Below are 15,686 nucleotides of genomic sequence, written 5' to 3' on the forward strand. Positions count from 1 at the left end.
ATAAAACCATTTTTATTATTAATTTCCTGACTAAGAGTATAGGATAACCATAGCTTGCTTCAAGCCGGCAATCTCCGTGGGATCGACCCTTACTCACGTAAGGTATTACTTGGACGACCCAGTGCACTTACTGGTTAGTTGTACCGGAGTTGTGTAAAGTGTGATTCATAATTCCGTGCACCACTGATGAGCGGATAATTTATACGCTTTTTGGCATTATTTTTAGGTAGTTTCTAGTATGTTTTAGTCACTTTTTAGTATATTTTTATTAGTTTTTATGCAAAATTCACACTTCTGGACTTTACTATGAGTTTGTGTATTTTTCTATGATATCAGGTATTTTCTGGCTGAAATTGAGGGACCTGAGCAAAAATCTAATTCAGAGACTGAGAAAGGACTGCAGATGTTGTTGGATTCTGACCTTTCTACACTCGAAGTTGATTTTCTGGAGCTACAGAAGCTCAATGGGCGCGCTCTCCATTGCGTTGGAAAGTAGACATCTTGGGCGTTCCATTAATGTATAATATTCCATACTTTGCCTGAGACTTGATGGCCCAAACTGGCGTCCAAACGCCCACCAGAGACCCTTTTCTGGCGTAAAACACCAGAACTGGCTCCAAAGCTGGAGTTAAATGCCCAAACTGGCACCCAAGCTGGCGTTTAACTCCAAGGATGGCCTATGCACGTGAAAGCTTCAAAGGTCATCCCAAACACACACCAAGTGGTCCCCGGAAGTGGATTTCTGCACTATCTACTCATTTTCTGTAAACATAGGTTACTAGTTTAGTATAAATAGCACTTTTTTACTATTGTATTTTATCTTTGGACCGCTTTTCTATCCTTTGATCAGGTCTTCTTCCCCTGTTTTCAAATTCGTATGCATTTCGAGAGGCTGGCCATTCGGCCATGCCTAGACCTTTTGTTCTTATGTATTTTCAACGGTGGAGTTTCTACACCTCATATTAAGGTGAGGAGCTCTGCTGTTCCTCATGAATTAATGCAAGTACTATTATTTTTCCTTCAATTCACGCCTACTTCTTCTCCAAGATATACTCTTATACTTAATTCAGTTAAGTCAGACTGAAGGGGTGACCCGTGACAATCACCTACCATCTTCAGTACTCGCATAGCCAAGATCTGCGTGCCTGACAACAACAAAACGGTCGACATGATGTTCAACGTAGTCATTGGACGCCAGCCGGAGTATACTCTCTTGGGTCTCTAATCCATGGATTTGCATCGTCTCTCCTGACAATAGAGCATCTGACCCCGTGATTAGGATTTTTGTGGGATAGGCTAGAATCAATAGACAGCATTCCTGAGATCTGGAAAGTCTAAACCTTGTCTGTGGTATTTTGAGTAGGATCTGGGAAAGGATAACTGTGAGGAGCTTCAAACTCTCGAATGTTGGACGCAGTGACAGTGTGCAAAAGGATCAATGGATCTTATTCCGACACAAGTGAGAACCGACAGATGATTAGCCCTGCGGTAGCTGTGCCTGGTATTTTTCATCCGAGACGAGAAATCCGACAGTTGATTAGCCGTACAGAGACCGTAGCCGGACCATTTTCACTGAGAGGATCATACAGCTTGCCATGGAAGGGATGACGCATGATTGGATGAAGACAATAGGAAAGAAGAGGTTCAGAAGCAACAAAGCATCTCCAAACGCTTGTTTGAAATCCCCACCAATGAATTACATAGGTATCTCTATGTTATTTTCCGCTTTATTTATCTTTTAATTATCAAATCCTCATAACCATTTGAATCTGCCTGACTGAGATTTACAAGATGACCATAGCTTGCTTCAAGCCGTCAATCTCCGTGGGATCGACCCTTACTCACGTAAGATATTACTTGGACGACCCAGTGCACTTGCTAGTTAGTTGTGCGGAGTTGTGAAAAGTGTGATCACAATTTCGTGCACCAAGTTTTTGGCGCCGTTGCCGGGGATCGTTCGAGTTTGGACAACTGACGGTTCATCTTGTTGCTTAGATTAGGTAATTTTATTTTATGTTTAAGCTCTCTTTTATTTTTATTTTCGACAAAAATAATAATAAAATACAAAAAAAATTTAATAAAATCATAAAAACCAAAAATATTTTTTGTGTTTCTTGTTTGAGTCTAGTGTCAAATTCTAAGTTTGGTGTCAATTGCATGTTTTCAAATTTTCTCAAGTTTTCGAAAAAAATTCATGCATTGTGTTCTTCATTGATCTTCAAGTTGTTCTTGATGATTTTCCTTGTTCTGATCTTTAAATTCTCCTATTTTGTGTCTTTTCTTATTTTTCATATGCATTTTCAAATCCATAGTGTCTAAACATTAAAAATTTTTAAGTTTGGTATCTTGCATATCTTTTTTTTCTTAAAAATTTTCAAAAATATGTCCTTGATGTTCATCATGATCTTCAAAGTGTTCTTGGTGTTCATCTTGACATTCAAAGTGTCATTGCATGCATTACTTGTTTTGATCTTGCATTTTTATGTTTTATTTTATTTTGTTGTTTTTCTCTCTTTTTATTAAAAATTTAAAAATAAAAAATATCTCTTTTCAAATAAATAATACAAAAAATGAAGATTCAGAACATACAACAGAGAAATCACAGAGAAAAAGCTGGGTGTTTAGAAAAACACCCAGTAAGGAAGAAATTCTGGCGTTTAACGCCAGCTAGGGAATCTGGCTGGGTGTTAAACGCCCAAAGAGGTAGCATTCTGGGCGTTAAATACCAGAATGGATAGCATCCTGGGCGTTTAATGCCAGGATGACTGATGAGCGGATAATTTATACGCTTTTTGGCATTGTTTTTAGGTAGTTTTTAGTAAGTTCAAGCTACTTTTAGGGATGTTTTCATTAGTTTTTATGTTAAATTCACATTTCTGGACTTTACTATGAGTTTGTGTGTTTTTCTGTAATTTCAGGTAATTTCTTGCTGAAATTGAGGGACCTGAGCAAAACTCTGAAAAAGGCTGACAAAAGGACTGCTGATGCTGTTGGAATCTGACCTCCCTGCACTCGAAATGGATTTTCTGGAGCTACAGAACTCCAAATGGCACGATCTCAATGGCGTTGGAAAGTAGACATCTAGATCTTTCCAGCAATATATAATAGTCCATACTTTATTCGGAAATTGACGACATAACTTGGCGTTGAACGCCAAGTACATGCTGCTGTCTGGAGTTAAACGCCAGAAACACGTCATGATCCGGAGTTGAACGCCCAAAACACGTTATAACTTGGAGTTCAACTCCAATAAAAGCCTCAGCTCGTGGATAGATCAAGCTCAGCCCAAGCATACACCAAGTGGGCCCCGGAAGTGGATTTATGCATCAATTACTTACTCATGTAAACCCTAGTAGCTAAGTCTAGTATAAATAGGATAATTTACTATTGTATTAGACATCTTTTGACAGTTTAATCTTTTGACTGTTTAGTCTTTGATCATTCGGTCTTTTGATCATTCAGGGAGCTGGCCATTCGGCCATGCCTGAACCTTTCACTTATGTATTTTCAACGGTGGAGTTTCTACACACCATAGATTAAGGGTGTAGAGCTCTGCTGTACCTCAAGTTTCAATACAATTACTATTACTTTCTATTCAATTCTCTTTTATTCTTATTCCAAGATATACATTGCACAACACTTTGATGAATGTGATGATCCGTGACACTCATCATCATTCTCACCTATGAACGTGCGTGACTGACAACCACTTCCGTTCTACCTTAGGCCGGGCGCATATCTCTTAGATTCCCCAACAGAATCTTCGTGGTATAAGCTAGATAGATGGCGGCATTCATGGGGATCCGGAAAGTCTAACATTGTCTGTGGTATTCCGAGTAGGATCCCGGGAATCCGGAAAGTCTAACATTGTCTGTGGTATTCCGAGTAGGATTCCGGTATTGAATGACTGTGACGAGCTTCAAACTCCTGAAGGCTGGGCGTGATGACAAACGCAAAAGAATCAAGGGATTCTACTCCAACCTGATTGAGAACCGACAGATGATTAGCCGTGCTGTGACAGAGCATTTGGACCATTTTCACTGAGAGGATGGGATGTAGCTATCAACAAGGGTGATGCCTCCAGATGATTAGCCGTGCAGTGACAGCGCATAGGACCATTTTCCCGAGAGGATTAAAAGTAGCCATTGATGATGGTGATGCCCTACATACAGCTTGCCATGGAAAGGAGTAAGAAGGATTGGATGAAAGTAGTAAGAAAGTAGAGATTCGAAAGGATTCTAGCATCTCCACACGCCTATCTGAAATTCCCACTATTGATTTACATAAGTATTTCTATCCCTTTTTATTTTCTATTTATTATTAATTTTCGAAATCCATAACCATTTAATCTGCCTAACTGAGATTTACAAGGTGACCATAGCTTGCTTCATACCAACAATCTCTGTGGGATCGACCCTTACTCACGTAAGGTATTACTTGGATGACCCAGTACACTTGCTGGTTAAGTTGAATGGAGTTGTGTCCACACATAAGTGCCATAATAATGATTCCATACAACAACAAAGAATACTACATTGATGTGATCACAATTTCGTCCATCAATGACACAAGGGAGGTAATTTCATTTCCAATTCAATTTTTTTTTCAAATTTTCATGTTTTAATTCATAATTTTAAAATCCCATATTTCCACCTTTTAAAAAATCCTTGCTAACAATTAATGTTTTGATTCAAAAATTTCAAGTTTGTTACTTTCTTGTTAAGAAAGGTTCAATCTTTGAATTTTAGAATCATATCTTTTAGTTTCTTGTTAGTCAGGTCATCAATTTTAAAAATCAAATCTTTTTAATTCCCTTTTTAATTTTCTTTTCAATCATATCTTTTCAATCATATCTTTTTAAAATCTTATCTTTTTCAATCAAATCTTTTTCAATCATATTTTTTTAAATTTTAATTTCAAAATCTTTTCTAACTTATCTTTTTAAAATTCTTTTCAAATCTTTTTTAACTAATTACTATTTCTTATCTTTTTCAAAACCACCTAACCACTTTTTAACTTCCAATTTTCGAAAATCACTAACCACTTTTTCAAAAATCTTTTTAATTAACTATTTATTTTATTTAATTGCTAACATTCCTCCTCCACTCATCTAAAAAGATTTTTGAACTCACCTTCTTTCTCTTCTCATTCTTCTACTCCTTTTCCTCTGACACATCAAAGAGTCTCTATACTGTGACATAGAGGATTCCACTACTCCCTTTTGTTCTCTTCTTTTTCATATGAGCAGAAACAGGGATAAAAACATTTTTGTTGAAGCTGATCCTGAACTTGAAGGAACTCTAAAGAAGAAGCTAAGAGAAGCTAAAGCACAACACTCCGGAGAGGACCTTTCAGAAAATTTTGAAAAAGAAGTAGACATGGCAGCCGAACCCAACAACAATGCAAGAGTTGCAAGGAAGATGCTTGGTGACTATACTGCACCAACTTTTAACTTCTATGGAAGAAGTATCTCAATTCTTGCCATTGGAGCAAACAACTTTGAGCTTAAGCCTCAATTAGTTTCTCTAATGCAGCAGAATTGCAAGTTTCATGGACTTCCATCGGAAGATTCTCATCAGTTCTTAGCTGAATTCTTGCAAATATGTGATACTGTCAAGACCAATGGGGTTGATCCCGAAGTCTACAGACTTATGCTTTTCCCTTTTGCTGTAAGAGACAGAGCTAGGATATGGTTGGACTCACAACCTAGAGAAAGCCTGAACTCTTGGGACAAGTTGGTCAATCTTTGTTGACCACATTCTTTCTACCTCAGAAGATGAGCAAGCTTAGAGTGGAAGTCCAAACCTTCAAACAGAAGGAAGGTGAATCCCTCTATGAAGCTTGAGAAAGATACAAGTAATTAACCAAAAGGTGTCCTTCTGACATGCTTCTAGAATGGAGCATCATATGTATATTCTATAATGGTCTGTCTAAATTGTCCAAGATGTCATTGGACCATTCTACTGGTGGATCTCTTCATCTGAAAATCCCTGCAGAAGCCAAGGAACTCATTGAGATGGTTGTAAATAACCAGTTTATGTATACTTCTGAAAGAAATCCTGTGAATAATGGGATGACTCAGAAGAAATGAGTTCTATAGATTGATACTCTGAATGCCATATTGGCTCAGAACAAAATATTGACTCAACAAGTCAATATGATTTCTCAGAATCTGACTGGATTGCAAGCTGCATCCGGCAGTGCTAAGGAAGCCTCCTCTGAAGGAAAAGCTTATGACCCTGAGAATCCTACATTGGAAGAGGTGAATTACATGGGAGAATCCTATGGAAACACCTATAATCCTTCATGGAGGAATCAATGGAAGGATCAACAGAAACCTCAACAAGGCTTCAACAACAATAATGGTGGGAGAAATAAGTTTGGTAATAGCAAACCTTTTCCATCATCTTCTCAGAAACAGATAGAGAATTCTGAGCAGAGCCTCTCTGGCTTAGCAAACATAGTCTCTGGTGTATCTAAAGCCACTCTCAGTTTCATGAATGAAACAAGGTCCTCCATAAAAAATTTGGAGGCACAAGTGGGTCAACTGAGTAAAAGAGTTACTGAAACTCCTCCTAGTACTCTCCCAAGCAATACAGAAGAGAATCCCAAAAGAGAGTGCAAGGTCATAACCATATCCAGAGTACCCGAACCTGGAGAGAGTGAAAAGGCAGTTATTCCCAATGAGAAAGACCTCAATGGACGTCCACTGACCAATAAGGAGAGTCCTATTGAGGAATCAAAGGAATCTGAGGCTCATACAGAGACCATAGAGATTCCACTGAACTTACTATTGCCATTCATGAGCTCTGATGAATATTCTTCCTCTGAAGAGGGTGAAGACATTGTAGAAGAGCAAGTTGCTCAGTATCTGGGAGCAGTCATGAAGCTGAATGCCAAGTTATTTGGTAATGAGACTTGGGAGTATAAACCTCCATTGCTCATCAATGAACTGAATACATGGATTCAGCAAACATTGCTTCAAAAGAAACCGGATCCCGGAAAGTTCTTAATACCTTGCACCATAGGCACCATGACCTTTAAAAAGGCTCTGTGTGACCTGGGGTCAGGTATCAACCTCATGCCACTCTCTGTAATGGAGAAACTAGGGATCTTTGAGGTAGAAGTTACAAGAATCTCACTAGAGATGGCAGACAAATCAATGAAACAGGCTTATGGACTTGTAGAGGATGTCTTAGTGAAGGTTGAAGGCCTTTACGTCCCTGTTGACTTCATAATCCTAGACACTGGGAAGGATGAGGATGAATCCATCATCTTTGGAAGACCCTTCCTAGCCAGAGCAAGGGCTGTGATTGATGTAGACAGAGGAGAGTTAGTCCTTCAATTGAATGAGGACTACCTTGTGTTCAAGACTCAAGGATCTTCTTCTGTAGACACATGAAGAAGAAGCGTGAAAAGCTTCTCTCAATATAGAGTCAGACAGAGCCCCCACACTCAACTTCTAAATTTGGTATTGGGAGGCCACAACCATGCTCTGAGCATCTGTGAAGCTCTGTAAGAGCTTCCTGTCAAGCTATTAACATTAAAGAAGCGCTTATTGGGAGGCAACCCAATTTTATTTATCTATATTAATTACTTTCTCATTTTTATTTTTTAGTGTTCGTCTATGTCTTCTTTAGGTTGATGATCATGTGAAGTCACAAAAACAGCTACAGAATTAAAGCAGGAATAAAAAACAACATAAAAAATAGCACACTCTGGAGAACGAGCTTACTGGCGTTTAAACGCCAGTAAGGCTAGCAAATTGGGCATTTAACGGCCAGTCTGGCACCATTTTGGGCGTTAAACACCAAAAATGACACATAGACTGGCATTTAATGCCAGAAAAGGGTGTCTGGTGTCTGGCTGGCATTAAACGTCAGTAAGGGTAGCAGAATGGGCGTTTAACGCCCAGTCTGGTAGCATTCTAGGCGTTAATTGCCAGAACTGGCAGCCAGACAGGCGTTTAACACCAGAAAAGGGATTCAGCCTGGTGTTTAATGCCAGAAATGCCACACAGAGGGCGTTTAAATGCCGGAAAGGTGCAGGGATGAGAAATCCTTGACACCTCAGGATCTGTGGACCCCACAGGATCTCTACCTATCCCAACTCACTTTTTCTCCTTTTTACACCTTTCCATAACACTCTTCCCCAAAATAACCTCCACTAATCACCTCTAATTCTCCTCCAAAACCATCAAACCACCCACCTACCCCCACCCATTCAAATTCAAACCATCTCCCTCCCAAACCCAACCCATATTACAAGAATTTCCTCTCCACTCCACTCCTATATGAGCCTATCATCACTCCTTCATTTTCACACATCATAACCACCTAAAACCCCCTTGGCCAAACTACTCACCCCCTCTATCTCCTCTATTTCTTCTTCTTCTCCTCCTATCTTTCTTTTTTTTTGCTCGAGGACGAACAAACCTTTTAAGTTTGGTGTAGAAAAAGCTCTGTTTTTTATTTTTCCATAACCATTAATGGCACCTAAGGCCGGAGAAACCTCTAGGAAGAGGAAAGGGAAGGCAGTTACTTCCAACTTTGAGTCATGGGAGATGGAGAGATTCATCTCAAAAGCCCATCACTAAAAAGAGGATGGAGCAAACAAGAGAGCCCACTCATGGACCTCAACAAGCACATGAGGAAGTCCCTCATTAAGAAATCCCTGAGATACCTCAAGGGATGTTTTTTTCTCCACACAACTATTGGGAGCAACTCAACAGCTCTTTGGGAGATTTGAGTTCCAACATGGAGCAACTAAGGATGGAGCACCAAGAGCATTCCATTATCCTCCATGAAATTAGAGAGGACCAAAGAGCGATGAGGGAAGAGCAACAAAGGCAAGGAAGAGACATTGAGGAGCTCGAGTATTCCATAGGATCTTCAAGAGGAAGAACTAACCGCCATCACTAAGGTGGACCCGTTCTTTAATTTCCTTGCTCTTATTTTTCTGTTGTTCGGTTTATATGCTTTATGTTTTGTCTATGTTTGTGTCTTTATTACATGATCAGTAGTGTCTAGTGTCTATGCCTTGAAGCTATGAATGTCCCATGAATCCTTCACCTTTCTTAAATGAAAAATGTTTCTAATTGCAAAAGAACAAGAAGTACATAAATTTCGAATTCTATCTTGAAATTAGTTTAATTATTTTGATGTGGTGGTAATACTTTTTGTTTTCTGAATGAATGCTTGAACAATGCATAGTTTTTATAGTGAAGTTTATGAATGTTAACATTGTTGGTTCTTGAAAGAATAATGAAAAAAGAGAAATATTATTGATAATATGAAAAATCATAAAATTGATTCTTGAAGCAAGAAAAAGCAATGAAAAATACAAAGCTTGCGAAAAAAAAGGGGCGAAAAAAAATAAAGGAAAAAAGAAAAAGAAAAAGCAAGCAGAAAAAGCCAATATCTCTTTAAACCAAAAGACAAGAGCAAAAAGTCAGTAACCCTTTAAACTAAAAGGCAAGGGTAAAGAGGATCCATGGCTTTGAGAATTAATGGATAGGAGGGCCCAAAGGAATAAAATCCTGGCCTAAGCGGCTAAATCAAGCTGTCCCTAACCATTTGCTTGTGTCATGAAGTTCTAAGTGAAAAGCTTGAGACTGAGTGGTTAAAGTCGTTATCCAAAGCAAAAAGAGTGTGCTTAAGAACTCTGGACACCTCTAACTGGGGACTCTAGCAAAGCTGAGTTAGAATCTGAAAAGGTTCACCCAGTAATGTGTCTGTGGCATTTATGTATCCGGTGGTAATACTGGAAAACAAGATGCTTAGGGTCACGACCAAGACTCATAACTAGATGTGTTCAAGAATCAACATACTGAACTAGGAGAATCAATAACACTATCTGAATTTTGCGTTCATATGGATGCCAATCATTCTAAATTTCAAAGGATAAAGTGAGATACCAAAACTGTTTAGAAATAAAAAGCTACAAGTCCTGCTCATCCAATTAGAACTAAGCTTCATTGATATTTTGGGATTTATTGTATATTCTCTTCTTTTTATCTTATATTGTTTTTAGTTTCTTGGAGACAAGCAACAATTTAAGTTTGGTGTTGTGATGAGCATATAATTTATACGCTTTTTGGCATTGTTTTTAGGTAGTTTCTAGTATGTTTTAGTCACTTTTTAGTATATTTTTATTAGTTTTTATGCAAAATTCATATTTCTGGAATTTACTATGAGTTTGTGTGTTTTTCTGTGATTTTAGGTATTTTCTGGCTGAGAAAGGACTGCAGATGATGTTGGATTCTGACCTCCCTGCACTCAAAGTGGATTTTCTGGAGCTACAGAACCCCAATTGGTGCGCTCTCAATTTCGTTGGAAGGTAGACATCTTGGGCTTTCCCGCAATGTATAATAGTCCATACTTTGCCCGACACTTGATGGCCCAAACTGGCATCCAAACGCCCACCGAAACCCTTTTCTGGCGTAAAACGCCAGAACTGGCACCAAAGCTGGAGTTAAATGCCCAAACTGGCACCCAAGCTGGTGTTTAACTCCAAGGATGGCTATGCACGTGAAAGCTTCAAAGCTCATCCCAAACACACACCAAGTGGTCCCCGAAAGTGGATTTCTGCACTATCTACTCATTTTCTGTAAACCTAGGTTACTAGTTTAGTATAAATAGCACTTTTTGACTATTATATTTTATCTTTGGACCACTTTTCGATCCTTTGATCAGGTCGTCTTCCCCTGTTTTTGAATTTTTATGCATTTTGGGAGGCTAGCCATTCGGCCATGCCTAGACCTTTTGTTCTTATGTATTTTCAACGGTGGAGTTTCTACACCTCATAGATTAAGGTAAGGAGCTCTGCTGTTCCTCATGAATTAATGCAAGTACTATTGTTTTTCCATCAATTCACACCTACTTCTTCTCCAAGATATACTCTTATACTTAATTCAGTTAAGTCAGACTGAAGGGGTGACCCGTGATAATCACCCACCATCTTCAGTACTCGCTTAGCCAAGATCTACGTGCCTGACAACCACAAAGCGATCTACATGATGTTCAACATAGTCATTGGACGCCAGCCGGAGTATACTCTATTGGGTCTCTAATCCATGGATTCGTATCGTCTCTCCTAACAACAGAGCATCCGACCCCGTGATTAGGATCTTCGTGGTATATGCTAGAATCAATAGACAGCATTCCTGAGATCCGGAAAGTCTAAACATTGTCTGTGGTATTCCGAGTAGGATCTGGGAAGGGATGACTGTGAGGAGCTTCAAACTCGTGAATGTTGGGCGCAATGACAGTATGCAAAAGGATCAATGGATCTTATTCCGACACAAGTGAGAACTGACAGATGATTAGCCCTGCAGTAGCTGTGCCTGGTATTTTTCATCTGAGACAAGAAATCTGACAGTTGATTAGCCGTACAGAGACCATAGCCGAACCATTTTCACTGAGAGGATCATACAGCTTGCCATGGAAGGGAGGACGCATGATTGGATGAAGACAATAGGAAAGCAGAGGTTCAGAAGCAACAAAGTATCTCCAAACGCTTGTCTAAAATTCCCACCAATGAATTACATAAGTATCTCTATGTTATTTTCTGCTTTTTTTATCTTTTAATTATCAAATCCTCATAACCATTTGAATCTGCCTGACTGAGATTTACAAGATGACAATAGCTTGCTTCAAGCCGTCAATCTCCGTAGGATCGACCCTTACTCACGTAAGGTATTACTTGGACGACCCAGTGCACTTGCTGGTTAGTTGTGCGGAGTTGTGAAAAGTGTGATCACAATTTCATGCACCAACCACAAACCGCACTTGACTAAATTCCTATTCCTAGGCAATCGAATTTCCTCTAATCCAACTAATCATTATTTCCTTGATCACTCATTTGTATTAGAGGTTTAAGTTCAATTTTCGGTTTACACGCCACACAACCCTAAGAATCCCAAACCAGAATGCAGTTATATATCGCGTACTACACTAAGTCCAGATAATTAAAAATTGTGAAGAGTTAGTTTCAAGCTATAATTCTAATTATATAACTTTTCCAAGACTCAAGTAGAATTAGCGTTATTTCCCAATAATCACTAATTCCTAAGATGAAAAGTGAAACCAATCCTTAAACAATAATCAAGGTATAAATCAAGAGTAAAAAAGTAATTAATTATTCATCCATTCAAGTAAACAGAGCTCTTAACCTTAAATATGGAGGTTTAGTTGCTCATGGTGTAGAAAATCCTAGCAGAGAAAAAGTATGAAAGTGTAGAATAAAAATTAGGAGAAGAGAAGTCCCTGCATAGGCTTGATGAGCGGATATTTTATACGCTTTTTGTTGGTATTTTCCTGTAGTTTTTAGTATGCTTTAGCTACTTTTTAGTATATTTTTATTAGTTTTTATGCAAAAATCACATTTCTAGGGTTTACTATGAATTTTTATGTTTTTCTGTGATTTCAGGTATTTTCTGGCTGAAATTGAGGGACCTAAGCAAAAATCTGATTCAGATGCTGAAAAAGGACTGCAGATGCTGTTGGATTCTGACCCTCCTGCACGCGAAATGGATTTTCAGGAGCTACAGAAGCCTAATTGGTGCGCTCTTAATTTCGTTGGAAAGTAGACATCTTGGGCTTTCCAGAAATGTATAATAGTCCATACTTTGTCCGAGATTTGACAGCTCAAACTGGCATTTTAACGCCAACTTTTTACCCTTTTCTATCGTTAAACCCCAGAACTGGCATAAAAGTTGGAGTTAAACGCCCAAAATGGCACCAAAGCTGGCGTTTAACGCCAGGAATAGCCTCTACATGTGAAAGATTCAATGCTCAGCCCAAACACACACCAAGTGGACCCCGGAAGTGGATTTCTGCACTATCTATCTTAGTTTACCCATTTTCTGTAAACCGAGGTTACTTGTTTAGTATAAAAACTACTTTTAGAGATTCATTTTGGGACCTCATAACATTTTACATCTGAATTTGTATCTTCTATGGCATGAGTCTCTAAACCCCATGGTTGGGGGTGAGGAGCTCTGCTGTGTCTCGATGGATTAATGCAATTATTTCTGTTTTCTATTCAATCACGCTTGTTTCTATTCTAAGATATTCAATCGCACTTCAACATGATAAATGTGATGATCCATGACACTCATCACCATTCTCAACTTATGAACGCGTGCCTGACAACCACCTCCATTCTACCTTAGATTGAGTGTGTATCTCTTGGGTTCATGGTTCATGAGTTTAATTGCCTCTCCTGATAACAGAGTATTCAAATTCGTGAAACCAGAGCCTTCGTGGTATAAGCTAGAATCAATTGGCAGCACTCTTGAGATCCGGAAAGTCTAAACCTTGTGTATGGTATTCCGAGTAGAATCTGGGAAGGGGTGATTGTGACGAGCTTCAAACTCACAAATGTTGGGTGCAGTGACATTGTGCAAAAGAATCAATGGATCATATTCCAGCACGAGTGAGAGCCGACAGATGATTAGCCCTATGTAACCTGTAGTTAGACCATTTTCACTGAGAGAACGGATGGTAGCCATTGACAACGGTGATCCACCAACATACAGCTTGCCATGGAAGGAGCCTTGCGTGCGTGAAGAAGACAACAGTAGGAAAGCAAAGATTCAGAAGATAGAGCATCTCCAAAACCTCAACCTGTTCCTCATTACTGAATCACAAGTACTTTTTATTTCATGTTATTTATTTTTCATAAACAAAAATCATTTTTATCATTAATTTCCTGACTAAGAGTTACAAGATAACCATAGCTTGCTTCAAGCCGGCAATCTCTGTGGGATCGACCCTTACTCACGTAAGGTATTACTTGGACGACCCAGTGTACTTGCTAGTTAGTTGTCTCGGAGTTGTGTGATCACAAATCCGTGCACCAAGTTTTTGGCGCCGTTGCCGGAGATTGTTCGAGTTTGAACAACTGAAGGTTCATCTTGTTGCTTAGATGAGGAATAATTTATTTTTATTGGTTTAGAGTCACTAAGTTTGAGTCTTTTATTTTTTCTTTTTAAAAATCTTTCAAAAATCTTATTTTTCTTTATTAATCTTTAATTTTTCTTTGAGTTTAGTTTCATGTTTTAAGTTTGGTGTCAATTGCATGCTCTTTTTGTTATTCATATTTTCGAATTATAAGTGTCCCCAGTATAAAAATTTTTAAGTTTGGTGTCCTTTGTGTTTTTTTTTTCCTAAAAAATTTCCAAAATTTGTTCTTGGTGTTCATCTTCATCTTCAAAGTGTTCTTGGTGTTCATCTTGACATTCAAAATTTTCTTGTTTGTTTTCTTTTTTTATCTAAAAATTCTAAGTTTGGTGTCATTTTATTATTTTTCTCTTTCCTCATTCAATTCAAAAATAAAAAAATCTTTTCCTTTAATTCCTCATAAATTTCGAATTCCTTAGGTTGACTTGGTCAAAATTTTTAAAATCATATCTTTTTAAAAAAATTTTTTCTAAAATCATATCTTTTTCAAAACTTCCTAACCACCTTCTCTCTCTTCAATTTTTTTTAAATTCCTCATCAAAAATTTTCAAATCTTTTTAAATAATTAATTATTTTAGTTTCCAATTTTTTATTTATTATTATTATTATTTATTTCGGTCTGAAAATTTTTTTTAAATAATAAATATAATATTTTTATCTCCAATCTACATCATCTTCCTTTCTCCATCATGGACCTAAGAGGAAATGAACAGTCCAGAAGGACTCTGGGATCATATGTTAACCCCACTACTGCTTCATATGGGAGTAGTATCTGTATACCCCCATAAGAGCTAACACTTTTGAGCTAAATCCTCAGCTTATTATCATGGTGCAGCAAAACTGCCAGTATTCTGGTCTTCCACAGGAAGAGCCTACTGAGTTTTTGGCACAATTCTTACAAATTGCTGACACAGTACATGATAAAGTAGTGGATTAGGATGTCTACAGATTATTGCTGTTTCCATTTGCTGTAAAAGACCAAGCAAAGAGGTGGTTAAATAACCAACCCAAAGCCAGCATAAAAACATGGAAACAGTTATTAGACAAATTCCTGAATCAATATTTCCCTCCAAAAAGGATGACACAGCTAAGGCTGGACATCCAAGGCTTTAACCAAGAGGATCATGAATCTCTTTATAATGCCTGGGAGAGGTACAGAGAGATGCTAAGGAAATGTCCCTCTGAAATATTTTCAGAGTGGGTGTAGTTAGACATCTTCTACTATGGGCTTACAGAAAAAGCCCAGATATCTCTAGACCACTCAGCTGGTGGATCTATACACATGAGAAAGACAATTGAAGAAGCTCAAGAGCTCATAGATACAGTTGCTAGAAATCAGCATCTGTACTTAAGTAGTGAGTCCTCCATGAAAAAAGAAGCTAAGGCAATATCCACTGAACTTAGTCCTCCAGAACAAGTTGCTGAATTCAATCAGCAATTATGCTATCTAACAGAACAGCTAGCAGAATTTAAGGCAATGCTACAAGAAACCAAGGATGCCAACCAACGTTTGGAGGAACAATTGAATTAAATAAAACAACAGTTATCCAGACAAATAACAGAAGAATGCCAAGCTGTTTAATTAAGGAGTGAAAAGACATTAAATGTCTCAATTCAAGGCAACAGAAAGTCAAAGAAGGAACAACTGACAGAGGATGAGCAAACCACTGCCAAAAATCCCTTTGAGGACAGTAAGAGCCCAGAGAGGAATACTTCTAGCAC

General features: G+C 38.2%; 1 non-coding gene across 1 annotated transcript; it reads right to left on the reverse strand.

Annotated features, from left to right (window-relative positions):
• Positions 1-5,782: 5,782 nt before the first annotated feature.
• LOC130956349 (small nucleolar RNA R71) lies at positions 5,783-5,890 on the reverse strand. Its single transcript, XR_009077078.1, has one exon. It is a non-coding gene; the product is annotated as a small nucleolar RNA R71 (small nucleolar RNA).
• Between the last annotated feature and the right edge of the window lie 9,796 nt (positions 5,891-15,686).

This window comes from Arachis stenosperma, chromosome 1 (genome assembly GCF_014773155.1).
Source record: "Arachis stenosperma cultivar V10309 chromosome 1, arast.V10309.gnm1.PFL2, whole genome shotgun sequence".
NCBI classification, from domain to species: Eukaryota; Viridiplantae; Streptophyta; class Magnoliopsida; order Fabales; family Fabaceae; genus Arachis; species Arachis stenosperma.